The following is a 21646-nucleotide window of genomic DNA, read 5'->3' as shown; positions in this document are numbered from 1 at the left end:
TCGTACCGGTCTTAAGTCCGACGATGCTGACTTGGCCAAATGATGGGCCAAACGGGCAGATCAGTGATCTCCATTGTAACCGGCCAATTGATAAGCGGCACTGCAGGGATCCTGACTAGCCAACTGGGCGACCGGTTCCCTGTCCGCTCCTCTGGATCTACTACCCAGAGGGGGGCACACTTGAAATTGTCAGCGAAGGTTTTTGTGACATTCCCCTTCAAAAATTGTAGTGATCGCAGAACCGAAAGACATCTTTATGTAACATTGTTGCCTGAGGCTCGATCGGAAAAGTGCAACGTTGTGTCTAAAGCGGGTCACGTCTTCTTTTGATATCTCCAAATGAGCGCATGCACGATAATGAAAACGAATCAAGCAGTTTGAAAATAAGTATCACATTTTCAGATAAATTATTGAAATACTCTCCATTAAATGGCTTTTTGTCTGATGAAATTTTTTTATTCTTTTCTATATATGTTAACTGTGATTTTATTAATTAACGAAACATGGACTTTATGGGCATCATTGCTATTTCTACATATTATGATGACCCTGGATTGAGGGGCCGACCGTTTCTTTAAGTATATACTATATACCACTCAGTATAGCTGCTTTTAATAGCTTGCAGATAACCGCCAACAGTTAACACGGAATTTACTGAAAACGCGCAGAATATACTAGACTCCATTCATATCAGCTGAAATCAGACTGCCTTTTTTTTTTTTCCTTTGGAGACCGTATCTTTCTAAATAATAATTTTCTATAATGGAATTTTACTCGTATTGGCTTGAAAGCAAAGGCACACTTCAAATACTCTGCGTACGTGCGTAGGAGACAGAATAAGTCACGCCGATTTCATTTGTATGCCGTGTGTCACGTTCATCAAAGCCGTGTTCTAAATTACAAAGACTTAATTGATTTAAGTCTAGATTTTATATACATTGATCTCTTAATTGGCATCTGTAAATCAGGTAATACCCCCTAGGACTATTATAATATATTTGTTACCTAAGCAACCGCTTCAGGTATCATCCTGAATCCATAATTACAATTCTGTCCTCTAGGTATAGTGCCTTAGGATATATATATATATATATATGTGTGTGTGTATGTATATATATATATAATTTATTCAAAAATAGGTGTATTAAAAATATCAAAATAGTTATTTAAAGGGATACTCCAGCCACCCTATACTTTAACCCCTTGATGACAATTGCCGGTCCGGGCACGTCACGGAAATTCAAGTCGATAACGACAAATGACGTGCCAGGACCGGCACGTCATTAAACGGGTGCAGAAAGCGATCTATTTTCGCTTTCTACACCGAAACGGCGTTGCTGTAATGCCTCGACCTCGAGGCATTCAGCAACGCCATTATCGGCACAAAGGGGCCATCTCTGGCCCCTCCCCGGGGCGTCAACATCCGCCCGTTTTAAAAGCGTTTAGGAGGCGATCAACGATCGCCTCCTAAACTTAATGGTGTCGCTGGAATGCCTCGATCAGGAGGCATCCAGCGACACCAAACACTTACCTTTGGATGGGCTGTGACCATGGTGATCTTCGCCATCTGCAAGATGGCGGCGGTCCGGGAAAATTCAATAAAGAAACAATAAAGTCTAAAAAGTTCGCTAGACGGTCTCCAGACCCTCTAGAGAACGCTGGCTCCACTTGCAGGTTGAATATAGGTACTGCATTCAACCATGCAAGTCAATGGAGCTCAGCTTTCTAATCACAGTGTGATTAGAAAAAATAAATTAAAAATAAAATAAAATTAATAATAATTAGAAAAAAAATAGTAAAAAACCAGTAAAATGTAAAAATAATTTCCCACTGATGTCACTATCAGGGGAACCTTCAAGTTGAAAAAAAATGTTAAATTTAAAAAAAGGCAAAAAAAAAATATATATATATATATATAAAAAATATATTTTTGTGAGCAAGTCCTAAAATTAGCATATTAGCTTAAAACAATTCTCGCATGGAAAGAGTTAAAATACTGGCATATTAAATGCCCATGGGGTGTCTACTTTTAAAAAAATGTATGATTTGATGGGGTAAATTGAATTGGCCGGATTCAACAAGGTCCCAATTAACACGGGGGGAAGGATGGCCACACATCTAATTTCCAATTAGAAAAATGCACACGTACCAAATGTGGCCTTTTAGTTCCCCCCAAAAATGACAAACCCATGCATGTGGGGTATAACTGTACTCAGGAGATGTTGCTGAACACATATTGGGGTGTCGTGTGACAGCGGCATATACCAGAAGCTGTAAATTCATACATAAAGTAGGGGTGTGTGGGGAAAAATACACACACAAAAATACTACTGCAAACTTTGAAAAAATGCTGGTGGTAAAATGTGTGCATGCAAAGAGTTAAAATACCAGCATTTAAAATACCCTGGGGTGTCTAGTTTTCAAAAATATATGGTTTTGTTGGGCATACTGAAATGGCCCGGCTCAAAGATGTACCAAATAGGGCACGGGCAGTGGATCCCCAAATGCCAAAGTGCAACATTGAAAAATGTGCATGCCCCAAATGTGGCCCCTTTGCCCGCAAACAGCCAGGCAAAATCATTCATGTGAGGTATCGCTGTACTCAGGAGATGTTGCTAAACACATATTGGGGTGTTTTTTGATAGTGACATATACCAGAACCTGTTTATTTATACCTAAAGTAAAATGTGTGTGAAAAAACAAATGCAAAAAAATTACTACCATAAAGTTTGACAAAGGCTGATGGTAGAATAAGTGCTTGGAAAGGGTTAAAATACCAGCATTTGGAATACCCTGGGCTGTCTAGTTTTCAAAAATATATGACTTGATGGGGTAAATTGCATTGGCCGGCTTCAAAGATACCCGAAATGGCACATGGGGGGAAGAATTACCAGATTTGGAAAAAATGGCTTTGAAATAGCAAAACGGTACCTGTACTTATTGCTCCATAACGTGCAGAAAAAAGCAAAAAAGCATAAAAACATTGGGTATTTCTAAACTCAGGACAAATAGTAGAATCTATTTAGCAGGTTTTTTTATTACCTTTTATAGATGAGCAAAAGATTTTTCAACTAAAAGTTAGAAACAGTCATTTTTTTCAAAATTTTTCACCATATTTTATACTTTTTTTAATAGTAAATAATATGATACAATCAAAACAATGTCATCTAAAGAAAGCCCTTCTTGTCCTGAAAAAAAACAATATCTAATGTGTGTGGGTTCAGTAAACGGGAAAGAAGAAAATTACAGCTAAACACGAGCAGCGCAGAAATGTTAAAACGGCCATTGTCACGAAGGGTACAAAAAGTAAAATCAGCCTTTGTCACGAAGGGGTTAAGTTAAGTGTTCACCATTGATTTCAATGGGCGCTCTTTCCTGCCACTGATTGGCTGCTTCAAGCTGCCTACACTGTCGCAACCACAGGGGGTGCTGCACTATACACCTGGAGCTGAAGCTTCTCCTAAAAGTAAACAATTATATATGTGTGTATATATATATATATATATATATACATTAAATACAGGTTAAATAATACATATTAATGTGCTAGTAATAGCGTTGGCTGTATGGGACCTTTAATATTTTCATATGGTAAACGAGGATCACTTCTAGATCAACAACAAAGTTGAATTTGATGGACTTGTTTCTTGTTTTTCAACCTAAATTACTTTGTTACTATGTTACTTTTTTTGGTGGGGTGTCGTTAGAGCCCTCTCGGGGGGGTCGCAAGAATCACAAGACTTTTTGTGACTTTTTACCCTATAGATAAAGTATATATTTATAAACTCACTAATTTATTAAGTCATTCACTTTAAATTTTAGGTTTTAGAGCTGATCCCACACTCGTAGGACTCTATGATCTGAATCTACCACATCAACAAAACTAGATGCTATTAAGAGTAAACAGGATGGGATGACAAAATAAATGATACCATAATCTATTAAAAACACACAAAAATGAAGACCTTTTTATGAGTAAACCTCAGATTTCTGCTGTCGCTTTGGAGAACAGTAAGGTGTTGAATGCTGTTGCTTTTACATGTGGACGACCTGCTTTTTGGGGAGATCGCCAGATGTATCGAGCACAGATAGGCCTTCCAGCCAAGAACACGGCGGTGAATGTTATAATTAGGGCACAGCGAGTTGTTTAACCGTTCCTTTCTCGTAGCTCTCAAAACGCTGCAGACCTCAGGGGTATGTGTCTTAGTTCCCAGGCTCCCTGATCTCACCATGACAGTAGGTGCTACTCCGTTACAGAGATGACTTGCATTGATTTAGACCATAGTACTTGGTCATTTGACAAGGATACAAAGTTATTCTTCTATAGTCTCCTCAACCCACCCCCCCTCCCCCCGTAGCTCAGTCTTTCCACTTCTACAATCGATAAGAGTGGAGTGACACTTAGCTCCCCGTGGAAACTCTTGCAAGAAAAACGCAGAAGAACGTGGCCATTCGATTCATTGACATTGCGTTATGTTGCACGATGACACCGAACATTTCACAGGCACCTCTGTTCCCGCAGAAGGGGCCAAAATTGTAAGGTTTCTGCTGTAACTCCCACCAGAACATATATTTACTTTTCATCCGACAACCACATTCTAGATTATTTAATGCATATTAGTCAAGTTACTTTATTCTGTAACTTTTATTTTGTGTTGCGATGGGGTCCATCATCAGCTAGAGGCTCTTGCGCAATCTAATAAAACGTTGCAGGTAGGTTCCAGGACGTGGTTATGGTTTCCTACCAGGGTTGATCGGTGGGATTCCACTGCAATCTGCACCAGGGATTACCGGAAACGAAGGACCATTTCTATGAAAGCACATTCAGGAACTTTAAAGCCTGGACAATTTAGAAACACTGACACTCTCAACAAATTCTAATCAGCTCAATTCACATGAACTAGTCCTGGCTTAGATAGTCTCCATAGGAATCCAATAGAAGGGCAGAAAGCCTTGGTTTGGTTTGGTTAGTGTCCATCTTGTCTCCTGTTGTGTGGAAGTCATTAGTGCTGATTAACATTTGTGCCAACTAAAGTTCTTTCTTTCAGTATTCTGTATGTTAGTTGGTCAGATGAAGTTACTCCAAAATTCCACTAGAACATCCAACATTTGCAGCTGCCTTCAGAAAAATTGGTACAGAATGCCTATGGACCTCCAGAACCCCGGGTTCTTCTCGTGATCGGTTACACCTCAGAGTTAGACACAATAAGTAATGTTTTTACTGTCGTATGGTCCATATTTTATAGGAGAAATAGAAACACATCAAAGCACAGGCGATGACATCAAACACCACTTTGTAGAGTGCAGGTTTCTAGAGAAATACAAGTGTCCGGTGTCTAGACAAATAAGGGGCGAGACACAGTCGCACCACTTATTCCCGATCCAGCTATGTCTGTATAGTTTTAAGGAAGGCATCTGTTTTATTTACATGTTAAACTCATCATGGCATTATGTACAAACTAACATAAGCCAGACTTGTTTCCTTACAAAACAAAATATCATAGTTTCCATTTTTTTGCTGTATATCGGTGCAATGACTTCATAATTTATACTGAAATTCACAGGAATGGAGGGGATAATTAAAGGGATAGTTTATGATATGCATTTTTTGTAGCACATGGGTCTAACAAAGGGGTTGAACGTTTTAGGAGACCACTCAGCCATCATATACATTAAATTGATTACACTGCATATGGTGGCTGAAATGGCCCTTTAAACATCCAGAAAAAAAAATTTGAAAACGTCCAGTTGATTAAAAGCCAGCGCTTTAATTAAATCGCAGGTGGTCAAGTTCCTCGGTTACAAACCCGGGCAGTCAGGTGTATCGTACAAATCCAGCATTGATTATAACAAGAAGAAAAACATGAGCAAACCTTCCAAGGTATATTCCAGTTCAATTTCATTGATCGCTGATTCTTGGGACTCAAGGTTGGCCGGCTCCTATAGGAAGAAAAACCATTGAGGTTCTTGACTTGAGTCACCTTACATGAAGATGAATGATCACCTTGGGATTTTACTAGAATAAACTTCGGTCACACAGCTGAGGACTCTCGGTTTTGCTACCTAAGTCAGCAGTAACTGAAATGACCCCACAGCGGAATCTTTTAGATGATACATTGTTAAGAAGACAGAAGAGACAATTTTCTTTTACGTGTTTGAAAATACATCATCTGTGATGACTTTGGGGCTGAACTGGAAACGCAGGAACTCGCTGCTAGAAACCAGGTCTGCTGCTGGTGTCAAGGGCACGCTTTCTCAAGGAACAGGGGGTTTGGGTGATTTCATCCAGATACCACATTCCGTCCACAATTAGCCAGACCACAAGGCCACTCTTTGCCCACATCACCCCAGCAGTAACCAGTTTATAGGATGGCACTTAACCATACCTGGATGTGTATACCAAATGGCCTAATTATGGACCAACCATATGGTGCACTCATTCCACTTAACCCATACATTACACATATAGTTATTGTCCTCCGTAATGTTTTTTCTTTGCAGTAAAAATGCAGATCCCCAGCCCATAAAGACTTTTTTAATTTCACAAAAATATACAGTATTTGCTCGATTATAAGACGAGGTTTTTTTGCCGCACCGGTGCCGGGAACTCTGATCTCTGACAGTCGGGGAAGGTCTGCGCGATGGACGCAGACAACCCCCGCTGCTAGCCACACCTCCTTCCTGCTGCAACGTAAGTTCGTGGGATCTACACGCTGCCCCAGCTACATGACAGGGAAGTCAGAAGCACCGGTAAGTTTGGGGGGGAGTGTCAAATGGGGGGCATAAGGCATTTCTGGAGGCAGAGTGCTCTGTGAAATGCCTTTTACCCCCCTTAATACCACTCTGCCTCCAGAAATGCCTTTTTAACCCTCTATATGCCACTCTGCCGCCTGAATTCCTTAAACCTCCCTAGATGCCACTCTTCCCCATAATATGCCTTTTAACCCTCTAAATGCCAGAGTGGCATATAGGGGTATAAGGCATTTCTGGAGGCAGAGTGGCACATAGGGGGTCGAAAGGCATATCATGGGGCACAGTGGCATATAGGGTTAAAAGGCATATCATGGGCCACAGTGGCATTTAGAGGGTTAAAAGGCATATCATGGGGCACAGTGGCATATAGGGGGTATAAGGCATTTCTGGGGCAGATGTGCATAACTGGGGGGCAGGTTGGAAAATAGAAGGAAATAAAACCAAAATATTTTTAATAATAGTATAGATGAATTAACATTTACTGGTAAAACTTTTTTCCTATAGGGTCTTTTTATATTCAGGCTTTTTCTTTTTTTCCTAAATTAATATTCAGATTTGGGGGGTCGTCTTATAATCAGGGTCGTCTTATAATCGAGCAAATACGGTACTTATTTTTCCGACCAATGAAAAGTTTCCTGGTAAAATTGTCAATTTTTTTTTTAAATCTTTGCATAATTACTGCTCTGTGCATCAATATCACCAAAGACTGTTTCTTTTTGGCTGAGCAATGTGCAGCACCGTGATCAGCTGTTATTTTTTATTTTCAGGACATTTTCTTTTGCCATATTCCCTTCATTTCAGATCTTCATGTACCAAGAATCCGCAGGGAACGTGGATGGGGGATGATGTCACAAGAACCCCCTGGGGTGGGTTTTAACCCTGCTTATTGTGACATTTATCGGCATTAAAATCGCTCAGCTGGGGGCTGTAGGTGTAACCCTTCGAGCGCCAGCAGATAAATCATCAATTAAAATTCTTTTAATCCACAAACCCCCAAAAATTAAAAGAACAATGTAAAGACTCATACAACGTTACCAGTGAAGAATACATAATAAAGTACTGAGTCAGGCATAGAGAGATGTCTTCTCCCGGATTCTCTAAGCAAAGATTGGTATCATGGGCTAATTTGGGCCAAAATAGGTAAACCTACGGCACAGAAAATCTATTTCTGATGTCACACAAATAGGTGATGATGCATACATTTTTTTTTCTTGATCTGTACATCTCTAAATGCATTACAAGCACAATTATGTTAGCACAAGGTACAGCTCCCCCGACACGGTTAGAACGTGGCACCCTGGACCGTATCCTACACTGAACTGATTGGCTTTCGCACCAGAAAGTGGATTATTAGCGTAGTATGGATTTAAGCAGCTGGTGATCGGCAGCAATCAAATCTACATTGATTTAACGCGCTCCCTGCTGCTGGTCAGCGCTGGCGACTCGGTACGTCTTTAAACGCCCTGTATGCAGTTCATAGCGGTTGAGGGGCTTTCGTACTTAGTGACCCTCAAAGATGTTTATATAAGCGGACGTCATTCATTATGGGGCGTAATTCATAAATAATAAATTAATTTGCTGACGTCTCTTTCCTAAGATGTTCTACAGAAGCTACGTGCCGTGTGGCCAAGATATTTGTGAAAAAAACGTCTATTTTTTGGCTGCCCTTGGTTTAAAGTCCCTCGCCGTTGATTGCTGCTTTGCGTCTCAAAAAGCTGTACGTAGCTGTGGGGGAGTAGAAAGGGTTAAACGGTAAAGTAAATAATCAAGGCTTGGGGCAGGCCAGCGGGCGCTCGGTCCTCAAATAGCCCGCAGGTCTCCCTCCGGCTCGCGGCGTTGGCAGCCAAGCTGTAAGATTAGCACAAAACACATCCATGCAGCACAAAAGCTAATAACCCTGATTTATGTTTTCATTTAAACAAACCTTGAGGATCGTTACGCGGGGAAGATGGCAGGTTGGCACAGCGGGGACTCGCAGGTTATTAAAGCCATAAATCGGTTAAGGACAGACCTCCACCGGAGTAACTGAGTGCTTATTTCTGGGGTTTGGTACGAGTACCCCCAATGATGGGGGGAAGCCAAAAATATCCACGGGGTTTCCAGTTCTGCATCGGTACGGAAAGGACGGAACATTCATAACCGGAGAACAGCGGGGCTCGTTCTGTCTCTGGATATATCTCTTTCTGTATTAATAGATATTATTAGCGGCGTGTCCAGCATGTTCTCTTATTAATGAAAAATACCAGACTGTTTTAAGTCTGTTTTATATAGATTTATATGTTTTTTATGTTATAGAATATTTTAACCCTTGAGTACGAATTCACACCATAATTCACACACAGCTGCTAAGATAAGTTATGATTCATAACACTCATTGACCATGGTTACTCAGTCCTAAATATTATTATTATTATTATTATTATTATTAGCTCCCTCCGGTTTTACTCCAGTATTGAGAGGCATCTCCTAAGGCAAACTATCCTAGCATGTGCCTAATGTTTCCACCCCATGTAACACTTCTGCTAGGAAACATGATATTTTTGTAAGTATATATAAAAACACAACCTTATTAGAACAAGTTTTACCATTTAATGAATCCTATTGATTCCCCGAAGCAATCCACATCTTATATTTTTCTGGAGCACCAGCTAGACAGTCTTGACCTAGGTGTTTGTGGAGAAGTCTTCACTGTCCAATTTGACCGGCGCGATACATTCGTTATGGATATTCTTTCAACAAGCTCAGGACCTCAGACAGGCGTACTATGTGTAGCCGCATAGGAGGAAATTCCGTGTTATTCTTTTACTCATCAACGTAGCTTCCGTTTAATTGTCTCTTGAACATAATCAGAGATTTCTTTTGCTCTCTCCAAGCCCCTCACCCTCTTTCGTTTGACAGGGTGCAGCCTTCACATTAATTCACTCCATCTCCCACGTAGCACCAATTGAGAATAAAATTGCCACTCTCGTGTGCGTCTGACAAAATCCTCGCCTCTTGTCTGTCTTTTTAATTGCGAGGTGTCATCCAGGCGGCACCAGCGAGATCTTTACCCCCTTGACACATTGCGATGGCACAAGCCTTCCGCTGACACTGATTGAGATCTCCAACTTAATTAAATTTTGCTAATACTGGAAAGTGACACAGGCTACATTAGTGTGAGAGGCTTAGATGAGGTCTAGCGATGGCTGAGTGCACTCTCGTTGGAAGAATAACAGAGAATTGGGTGGAGGATGATGTGACGCAGTACAAGACAATTGTATCTTAACAGCGCAGGGCAGATACAGTAGCAGAGCTGATAAAATAACAGAGACAACCAGGGTGTATTAAGACTCTATGAGAGTCTGGCACTAGTTGGTTGGGGGGTTACAAGAATTTGTACCGGAATTCCTGCGGGCCAGCTATGAAAACCATCATCTGGGACCATCCTCCAGTCTAAAGCACCTCTTGTCTTAGGCCACCTACGTCCAGATCATCATAAAGTCCAAGTGTAATAAGTGTTTGTTGCAGATATATCCTGTGATACGTTGTGACATCTTCAGCTGGGTCCGGGGTGGTCTCTGTTTTGTGGATGAATATGATACACTTGGAGTTGTGGATCTGTTGTCTTGATATAAATAATGGATATAGCCATATTGTTCCGGGAAAGGGTATTTTTTTTACCGGGCAGACATTCATGGAGTCAGATATAGGCTCGCATAAGCTTTTAAGCCTTCAGATATTATGAAGAAGGGACCCGTGAGGTCCTGAAATCTTATGTGACTACACGGTGGAAACATTGGTCCACGAAAAAGGTATCACTATTCTCAACTCTACAGACTTCGAATGGGTTTCAGTCCAAGCAGCCTGCATACTTTTGAGCATTAAAGTTGAATTATTTAAGATAAGAGCTCAAATATATTCTGGTGCCTCTCGGCTTCACCACTTCAGAGCAGAATTATGCTCTGTCAATTGTGAAATAAAAGCGTCTTTGAGTTCCGGAAAAGGGGCATGTGGATGCTTTTCCGAGCAGAAAATTCAGGATATGACCACGGGTTTGGGGTGTTGGGATAGAGCTCGTAACTAGAAGTAATGCTAAAATAACAGTAAGTAACAGGAATCACATTAAGGTTTAGCAGCAGAATCTCTATATAGGGATGCGCATTATTAATATTATTTGTAGTGGCTACTAGGGAGGCCAGGCCGTGTAAAGAAGTTGGGAGATGTTTTGGTCACCCGATCCCCCTCCTAGAGAGGCAGCAAGGATAGGGCTAATAACAGACCAAAATATACAGTACAGGTGTTTAGAATTGTGCTGTGTCCAGGGGTTTCTGGTGGTGACCCTCTACACAACTGGGGCTCTTAGAAAGCAAAAAGGATAAAGCCTTATTGGTCCAAGAGAAGATGGAGTCTTTAGTAGACGTTGATGCCTTGTATTGGGCCAACATACAAAAAGGTGTAGAGTCACAAAAGCTTTTCTGGTGTCTTCTTCAATTTTTTTACATTCATTCCGAAGAGGAGACCTCTTGAGATTCTGACAGCTTATGTGACACAACAGGTTTTTTTCTTTTTTTGTGTTGATCCGATAAATGGTATCAACTTTGACTAAAGACTCCATAGGACACCGAGAAGGTAGAGCAGATACATCATCAGACATTTAATAAAGCAGGTCGGCAGGAGAGATTTCTGGGGTAATTCATTAATTCTTGGAGGCGTTCCATGTAAATATTGTATGAAACATTGTATTCCCTTTTTCCGTATCACAAGCGGCATACATCTCTAGTGCTTTGCAATTGCTTTAGTAAAGGAAGACCTTCTCCAACACAGTGTAGTGCAATTTGCATCTCCTTTAATTGAATTACTAATGTAATTAACGTAGGTGAACCACTTTAATTAGAAATAAGATGAGGAGCGAGAAGCCAGGGTGACATGCTGATATAAAGCATCTGGAGTTAAACTAATCTTTAATTTTAATTTAAGGAGCCAACTGATTTCAGTACAATTAGCGTTACTCTCGCAGGATGCCTCTTGTAGCTTTTGGAACCGCTGTTCTGCGGGATACGGTCGATGGCATCGTAGACTGGGATCGGGATTTGTGATATCTCAAGCTTTTGTATTGAATATACTGAGTTATAGCCAAGTTCATTTCTTTGGGTTCCCATGTCGGGAATTCACAAGGTTTGACTCTGCATTGTCCTCATTAGGGACTGAGACATCTAAGGTCATTGCCAAGACTTTCAATCAATGAAGCTGAAATTGAGCCTGTGTTAATGTTAGTAAATACCTTACTTGGTAGTTGTCAAGTTCTAGCACTGCCACTTGTCACTGGTATTCTTTATACCCTTTTTAGAAGGAAGATCTCATCTTTGTTACAATATGGAAACTGCCTACAACTCCCATCTTCTCCAAGTTGGGTAACCACATGGTGGCACGTGTAAAGTGCTGCCCAACACTATATCGGACAGTTGAGTTAACTCACTGAAGGGAATTAAAAACTCACATGTACACTCTATACACGGATGGTCAACAACACGTGAAACATGAAAAAAAGTGACCAATGTGGTCATCCAATTGGCAATCAGTCTGGGAGAAGATTGTGGATCTTGTAGTCCTACAACTTCTGTGCTCGCGATGGAGAGGGCCGCTCTAAGTGTTTGTATGTTCTGCGTTTCTCTGTTTCATAATCTCCTTTTTTCGCCATTCTTCTTCTGTGGAACCAGTACGTTCTTTTTGCAGCTGCATCCAGAGTCTGGAGACACTGCCAGCCCGGGGGGTTTCTCTGCTGCTCAAATGCTCATCCTTCTGTATGTAACCGACAGCACGCGAGCAACCTCCCTTTCCTCACCACCATCTCCACCACCTCCCTCTTCCACTCCACAGGCCTCTGAAGATGAGCCACGGGATGCCTCCAGGGTGGGAGCACAGCTTGTAGGAGCAAGGCTACGGATGTGCTTGCAATGCAATTGTTGTATTTGGAATAATTAGCCTCCGGCAGAGACTGCACGGCTGTCACAAAAACACAGCGAAGGATGTGACCAAGGAAGAAGAGGATGGGGGGGGGGCTGGAGCAGCTCACTCATAATAAATCTACAGTTTTACACATTATTGCTGACACATAGCAATAAAATATAATAGTGTGTTGGGAGCACAGGAGAAGCTTCCGTTCCGACTGCATCCACGTGAAAAGCCTTTACATGCCCTTTACGATGTCTGTTTCATGGAGGTGCGAGATGGTGGTTACCTGCTCCACGGGAGTGGGGTATTAAGGGTCCTCGATCCTGGTCCTTAACCAGAAAACAACTAAGCTGGGTTGAAGGTGGTGTCAGGCTTGGTCCTCAAAATCCCTGGAAATATGGGATCAGGTAGCAATTTCTCATTTTAGATATTTTGTGTGCTTGTGTGTAGGAGCCATGGGGACAAGTCAAGCAAAGTGCCCCAAAATATTCCCCATGGCTATAAAACTCGCCTATAAAAATGTTCTCAATTGTATAACAGTTTGTTAAACAAAAAAACAAAAAAAAAATTCTGGTTCAAATAACTCAATTATCAGGATCCATAAACCCCATTCAACAATTCCTTCAAGTTATTATGTATCCACATCAACGCTGCTTTTTCAACTATTTACTATTAAAAAAAAAACTGTATAATACCGTTCTTCTGCTTTCTTTTAATATATTTTCATATACTAACTACCATTTAAAAGTGGCAAACATGGTACGGTCTCAAGCCAAAGACGTTATTTGATACTTGTATCCACATAAGGGTTTCGGCATTGACCTCTAGACTCCCCGGCCTCTATAGTGTAATACAGATTGTTGCTTAATTAAAAATAAGACTGTGACACTTTGGCCTTAAGATCATTTCAGCTCTAGGATATTTATTTTATTTTTCTTGTTTCAGTCCCCCAAACAATCCATTACTTTTAACTAGAAAAAAAGAATCCCGTTATAGCCTCGTCTTTTCATCCTTGGAGGAGCCATCCCACCGTAACCCTGTTATTACGGCTATATAACAGGCGAGAGAGATGTGGAATCCGGAATGTGCGTAATTGTGCCGTGCGGGGTCACCGCAATAGGATTTGGGTTCTCCGGGTTACTCACTTTCTCTATTAAGTGGAAATTGCTCTGGGATTTAATAACACGATTTCTCGCCACATCTCTTGCTGCAAATTGGTTTATATCCCACTGATGCGAGAAGCGTGCGGGGTTCCCGCGAAGCGTGTGCATGTAAGGGCATGCTCCTAACTCCGGCTTTTGGTCCCTGAGGTCTGCGAAACTAGTAGCAGACGTGGCATACTTAATTCCGAGGCATCTACTGCCTTATTTCGATGTCCAAACGCTAATTCCCAAACCGTCCCAACCTTGTCATTATAAATCTTTACCGTCAAAACAATTTCCGATGCCCTTTTAACTGTTGGATCCTTTAGTTCGGGAACAATGTATCTTTTGATATTTTGAAACAAGCAAAACATCAAAGTGTTCCTATAATCTTAAAAACAATTTACAGCCATCAAAAGAACATAGTAATTTTCCCGTAGACCTTCACTGCCCAACCAGTCCCAATACTCTGCTGTGATGATGCTTACGACTTTGTAGAAAGATCACATTTATAACATTTCTTTAGCAAACCAAAGAGCAACGAGAGCTTTAAATACAATTAAGATGCATTTACGGTGAATTCTATTTAAGAAAAAAAGCCGGATTTGAGATGGAAAACCATGCAACGGTGTCGAGGGTTCTTTTGAAGTGATCGGGAACGAGGCTGGTATTACATAGGGGGACTTCAAGACGCGGTTCTGTATTTTTACCGTGTGCCTAAGGCATAGCCCAGAAAACTAGCAGAGCGGACTGACAGATGTCACTCCGCTGCACGCGAAACCTCAGATTCGATATAAAGCAAAAGTAAAACAAGTGCACTCAACAGCAACAAAGGGGCATGAAAAGTAAGACATTGGCAGCCATAACGCTTAAACATGTTTTTAAGTCGATGCCTAACTGTATTCTGTTTCTTGATCACGCTAAACAATCGCGGGTCAATAGGTGATCTATTGCTAAAAGTAGATCCTTATTTACCCCAAAAAAGACATATTGTGTTCTAGTTGCTCCGGGTTGTCAGGGATAATGTTTGCCTCTCCCAGCCATAGAAACAGATAATATTATTTGAAACATGGACAGGTCATGAGCACCCTGTGTTGTGTTAGAATAAGGATCTGGTTCAGAATTTAGACACTTTCCATTTCGGCCCATAAGTTATAGCCCTCTGTGCATCCACCTGGAGATCTGGCTCTTGAAGAGTCTCAATGACCTTCACTGTCTCTAATTGCACCTCTAACGTGGCTTAGTGAAATTTGGTCCTCCAACAGTCTTTGGTGGTCTACATGTCATCAGTGGTCATTGGGATCTCCAAAGTGGTCCGTCCATTGATATTACAGCAAGGTAGCTTAATGATTGTTTTACCAAACTGTCATCGTACACATTCAGGATTGAGACAGTAAATTACACAGAGTAGGAATATTGCTCATCAATAGGACCCTCTTCAGCCCTTTCTGGACCATCACTTAGACCCATGCTTCTCTAATCCATTAGGCATACATAGTGCAACTATGCCAAATAATTAGGAAGAGAAGACAATGGACCTGAGCTATAAATTAATGTAGTTTGATACAGACAATGTCAGTTCAGTATCCCAAGATAAAATATATGTCTGTCATCGCTAATACCTAAGCATTTATTACCAGCTCGTTAATGATTTCCTGGATAACTCGCACAATGTGAGTGCGGGGGGCAAATGAACTATTAATAATTAAAACAGGAGCACTTCATCACGGGACCTCCTTTGGTTTGCGGATTGTGGGCAGATACCAAAGTGCCCCATTAAACAAAGCAGCCCATATGCCACGATCCTTCCACAGATAAAGCATCAAACAAAGTCTGAGACTGACTGTCTTCTAGCGGCAGGATAATGACCTTGATACAATAACCTTAATGGAGAGTGCCCACATTATAGCGTAAAACACGAAGAATTAATCCCGGTGGCAGGACACTTATTCATGCTGTCAGCGTGTACTAGAACTGCGTGACACACATTGAACCTGGACAATAAAGGCTGTTGGAGGAGAAGCGTCGAAGTCAAGAAAAAGGTGGTATTGATACCACAGCTCCTTAACGATTATCTTCTCTTAAATAAGAAGGTTGTTTTTGAACCTTAGATCACCTGATGCCGTCTGTTACGTAGAGAGAGAAATACTTCCAAATATTTCTTTGGATATTCCAGATGATTGATGAACACAAGAGACCGTTTAATTTACTTCTAAGTTTGGGATCGATGTAGGAAATTTGTTTTTTTCCTAAATCTTATATCAACATAGATCCAGTCTCAAAAAAAGTGGACAAAGACACTACTGAAATCCCCTGAGCTGATTCCCCATTGACTGAGAGTAAAATCGGAATTAGTTCCGAGTTCAATCAGAAAGTTCCAACTGAGTCTAGCCAAACCCTTTAGCTCTACACAGATTTCATGAAATGGGAATAATCCGATGTGGAGAGTTAACGCTAAATCCGGAATGAAAGGACCGCTGAAAGCAATTAAATAATCAATGTTGTTTTCAATTGTTCAGATCACTGGTTGCAAGCAGGTAGCGGCGGTGGTCCTTAATGGCTGACCCGCCGGCTGGGGGCAGGAGAGCCAGGTATAGGTTACACGAGTGCATACTCTGGCATCTATACATCTAAGGATCCTGTCTTAATGGCCAAGTAACAGGGTGACTGATTAACCCTAGGCTTTCCTGAATGCCGCCCTTGCCCAACCTGACCACTTACTAAAACAGGCTTCATTTTAACCCCATGGTGTCTTGGACATAAATCCTATAGACCGTGCAACATTTGTCAGTGGCTAAAATACTTCAGAATTTGGGATTTCTATTGGTATTTATTGCTTTTAACCCTTACCAGCCCTCCCTTAATAAAACATTTCTGAACAAGACAGCTGTCCTCATTTGGTTCTGTAGAGGCGCCAGGATCCGTTTTCTTGATTTTTTTAATTTATTTTTTTTGCTTGTTGCTTAGACAAGGTTAAATGTTGCTTATTGTTAGCACGTGATGAGAAGAGTTAATAGCTTTACAATAATGGCCGGTGCCTTTAGAGCATCTCTAATATGTTCTTTCTAAAAAGACTGAAAAAGTGCAGGTTTGCTATCCCCCTCCAACACCCAATTAAAAAAAAATAATAATAGAAAGTCTCTCTTGCTTCCTACAGCTTTTCCATCATGTGTCAGACCTATCGGAATACTCAACCGGCCCGTTCATGTAATGTTATTCTTCTCATTGAGCTCTGTCCAAAAGTTGTCACAGCCCTTGCCTCCTCCGCACCGCACACTCCCCGCGGGACCCGAGCCGGGGAGATGAAAGACATCACAGCAGATTCTCTGTGTCTCTAATGAGGCTTCTGTCTCAGCCTGACATGTCTGCAAATACAAGTGAACTGCCAGACAGCCCACCGTGTGAAGGGAGGAAAATGCATTGATCACAAGACGTCCCATCGAACACCTTTGCATTGAAGGAGACGGTAGAGACGTTGGCTTTTGAAGTGGGAGAAGAGTGGCAGACGGCGTGTAAAAACCTCTCTGAGCGCAGACAGGTTAGATATCGCCATATACTGCGATTGTACACTCGCAGTTTCCACCCATCAATCCGTATGATGACTTATTTAACAGATCTTGGGTGTCACAGAACTAGTCAATTATGCCCTTTTATTATGATTCTCTTTAACCATATCGGTGGAGATGTATAACCCCTTAATGACAATGTACGGGCTCACAATGCATTGTTTTTAATAGGTTTAATAAACCATTTATAAACTGCTAATGACCACAAACCAACTATTTAAGAACAACCGTAGCATTAGAATGTGACGTCTAAACTAAAAGCAAAGAGTAGAGTTACTTTTTAAAAAGTTAGAGCAACTTTTATACCACCTTATCAGTATATTGTTGCTGTAAAAATGACATTAAATAAGAGTAGAGTAGTAGTATCTACATGTCCTAACTGGGGGAATGTCGAGCAATAGCATTATGTGCTTTAAATGTTCTAGGAGAGGGATGTTTAACTGTATCCTTAAAGGTCATCCTATAGGTCATCATCGACCTGTCAGAAGAAGTCATACATGCTAACATTTCTAGAGAGTACAAGACATTCTGAAATAGACTACCATATAGCCTAATTAGTATATGAGATACCCCAGAAGGCAGGGGTGCCGTGGGAGAGAAGTGGCTTTAATGGCAGCTTGGCCAAGCAAAGCCGGATTCTCCATAAGCAGACTACTTGGTCTGGGATCCTAGCTTGTAAGAAGAGAGCGGCTTAATACAAGGTCCACCATGTTTTCCACCATAGACCAACCATCTTTTTGCCCTTATCTTTGCTACAAAACTTGTACTTTTGGGGGGTTCAGTGTTATTTGGGGGAGAAATCGCCATCTGAGAAGGAAATCCAGTAGGGGTTCTCTGCAGGGGAAAAAAGGAACACAGACTTTAACGTGAGACAAAAGACTTGCCGTCCATTCATATAATAATGAGACGTAGACGCAAAGTAAAAAGAGACATTTATTAATAGATCAAGTCAGCAAGGTCAAGTGTGCCTGGAAATAGGTGCGTAGGCATAAATGATTTAAAGCTGCTTTGTCAAAGAGATAGATTTGCAGCTGGCCTTTAGAAATGAATAAGCTAGGTACTTGATAACAGCTGAACGAAAGAGAATTCCTTGCACCATGTTTGATGGATGCAGAGACTATGGGGTGTAATGACAGATCATGTACGAGATATATAGAAAAACAATGACAGGCAGACCTAAAAGCCACAGGCTGGCGATGATGCAGTTCGGATGGATGCGCTCTTATCGTCAGAAACATTTCTTTTCCGACTTGCCGTAGAGTTCGGCTTGTTTTTTTGAGCTGTCATCGACATGCGCCCACTTGTCACGCGGCTTTGACCCATCACTCCGAGTCTTTATAACGAGCCATTAATTGGGATCCCATGGGAGGCTGGACTGACACAGACTATGAACAAGTGGCAGTGAAAGGACCCGATAAAACTACTGTCTTTACGCCCCAGCCGCACTCCGACGGCTTGTTTGTCTCTTCCATTCTTGTCAGCGTCGCAGATCTGAGAATTATGTCTGATTCTTCCATTTTAGTGGCTAGCGTGCAGTCCATTGTGCTGTGTTACAGTATCCAGATTGTAATCAGAGTCCTATACATTACCAAAGAGGTCACCACAGTCCCGCTTTGTCCTCTGTCTCTTTTTGTCTGAGATTGTCTGCTGTGATCAGTCTGTCGTTATTGTGTGGTTGTATAGATAGGGACAGTTTGCCTTCATTTGTTCAGTGAGTTCTGTCTTTTTTGACCATGTCCAATTTCAAACATCTCCCTATTACTGTAATTCCTTATTATTTTTTCAGCATTTTGTTTATTCCATTGTAATATCTCATTCCTGCTCTCATACTGTGTATCATAGCTCAATCCCCTATTAATCCAATGCTTTATCTTATTTCCTTTCTGTTTAAACTCAAGAGGGTGGAAGTCAACAGTCTTTAAGCAATGGTTGGAAAACCATTTGGGCCAATAAAAAAAAAGCTGGATATTTGCACCATTTCTATTCTCTTTGCACCCTCATCCCCTGAAATTAAAATCATAGATTGATGACCGTACCAACAGATACAGTGACAGCTGCAGATTTTATGACGGAACGGGCAAGTTGACAAATCATCACAATCTCACCAGCCTGCCCATCGGCTTGCTCTTGGCTTCGAAGTAAAGCTGCCCAGGACTGAATCTCCAACAGGGAAACCTGGTCACGTAAAAAAAAAAAGGATGGCAAGACCTTTAGAATATTGTGGCCTGATATTTCATTTGGGACAGAAACAGTTTAAAAAATGCCTTGCCTAAACATTTTGCCCCCCCCCCAGTTGGAGGGGAATTCTGGGAATTATACCTACCTTTATAATAGACATGGAAATTTACAAACAGTGTAATCTGCAATATATGAGAATCCCTCAAACAGAGGTTAGCAATAGAGACAGTCGTGCATCCGATCTGTCTTTTTTCTCTTATTTTCTGCTATCTTACTTCGTTCCTTTCTCATTTCTGTCTCTCCATCCTCTCCACTCCTTCACTGCTTTTCTCATCACATTCTATTTCTTGGTAGCTCATTAGCACGTATTTTGTTTTCTTCCCCCGGCTGTCCCTGTCTCCCCATGCTTCCTCTCTCCCTCCCCGACTTCCACGTCTGACATGCAGATGGATAAGGCCTCTTGATGCTCCTTACTCCATGTCTGCCTCAGCCCCAGGCCTGGAGCTCCTGATCCCTTTTGCATTGACTTCAGAAGATCCGGCTGGGGATGCTAAACCTCATCTGATCCACACCCTGCGGCTGCAAAAGCTCGTCAGGAGAGGATATGAAAAGAACACGTTCTGAATAAGTAAGTCCGCTCCTCCTGGCTGCTCTGGGACTTCATCAGCTCCTCTTGGTTGGAGGAGCTTTTTTGTGAGGTCTGTCTCACCCTCCAAAACACATCTCGAGCAGGTCCTTTGTCACCCGGCGTAAGAGAACCCCCTGCCGTTGTAACCTGAAAGCTTGTGTTGATACATTTTGTTTATGGATGAAGAATAATTTTGACAATCCTGCAGTCCCGACTTCAAAGATTTTTCCATTTACATTATTTATCGATAACCCGGGGTCTCTAGCTGTCATTTAATCAAAACTCCTCTGCCTCCCAAACCATTCAGCCCCGAAATCCTAGGATTTGGACTCCTAAAGTATTTTAGAACTGCAGAATGGCCAACCCTGCATTAACCACAAGTTTAAACTTTGTTATTTTGTCTTTTTTCCCCCCTAAGGCTAATATACGTGCTATATAATGGCTGTATGAGGTCACAGCCCCTGATTTCAGAGTTAAATACGTTATTATAACACGAGTTTCCCCCAGGTATAGAAATTGAAAGAATATTAATAGAACGTATGCGAAACGATTAACATTATTTAGTAAACCTTTCAATCCTCTGAGCTTTAATAGTTGTCATGGAAACTTTTTTAAGATAGCTCTTTACAATGTTTTCTGTAGTGGGGAAAATTTACATTTTAACTACTTCAGCGCCCGCAGAAAACGGAATTACGTGCCGTGTTGCACTCCCTGGCAGAGGAGAGGAGAGCATCTCACTTTAATGTTGATCTTGTTCCGTTACGTTGGTTCTGATTTATCTGTCTCTTCATTTCCGTTTGATGTTCTTTGTGTCACATGAAAGCTTCTGTTTATCTCTTTATTTTATTCACCAGTTTCAGAATATCACATCCTACCTTTTTTCAGACATCCAACGCTTACTTGTTTCCACCGCTCTCCATCTCTGTCCAGTCTTGTGTATCCAACAAGGGCCAGTCATTTTTGGGTTAGCCGATTCTCAACTTGACCATGAATGGATTTGTGGAATCTTTTGGAATATTTCAAACACATGGGCTCCTGGGGCCACAAATTAAGGTTCCTTCCCCCTCTCTTTGATCGGTAATATAATATTCAATGCTTATTTATCATAAGAGGATTTTACATGTAGACTGCATAGTATCCATACAGTCATCTTTTGACCAAATAGCTGCATCGTATGCTTTTTAACATCAACCCCATACTTTTAACTGTGTATAATATCATATATATCATTATTATTAGTATAGCACCACCAATTTCCGCAGCGCTTCATGCAGTCTATACATTCAAAGGGTCCGACAAAACTAGGACTGACCGACTATGACGAACCCAATGGAGCCTCTTCCTGCTGTCAGGTTGCCCCATTCTGCTGTATTGTGAAGCTACCCATTATCAATATGTTCGTGTTCCTTACTGGGCGAAACCTCTACTGTGTCTTAAAGTCATTGCCA

The 21646-nt window shown here is 41.4% G+C and overlaps 1 protein-coding gene across 1 annotated transcript in view; it reads left to right on the top strand.

Moving 5' to 3' along the window:
- The window catches only part of LOC149274431 (astacin-like metalloendopeptidase), a 55372-nt gene that overhangs the window by 21408 nt on the left and 12318 nt on the right, over positions 1-21646 (top strand). The gene's annotated exons all lie outside the window — the stretch shown is intronic.

This window comes from Sceloporus occidentalis, unplaced genomic scaffold, assembly GCF_023333645.1.
Source record: "Sceloporus occidentalis isolate IW3139 unplaced genomic scaffold, rSceOcc1.0.p SCAF_331, whole genome shotgun sequence".
Taxonomy (NCBI): Eukaryota; Metazoa; Chordata; class Lepidosauria; order Squamata; family Phrynosomatidae; genus Sceloporus; species Sceloporus occidentalis.
The sequence above is the reverse complement of the archived record's forward strand: the minus strand, read 5'-3'. Positions and strand labels throughout refer to the sequence as shown.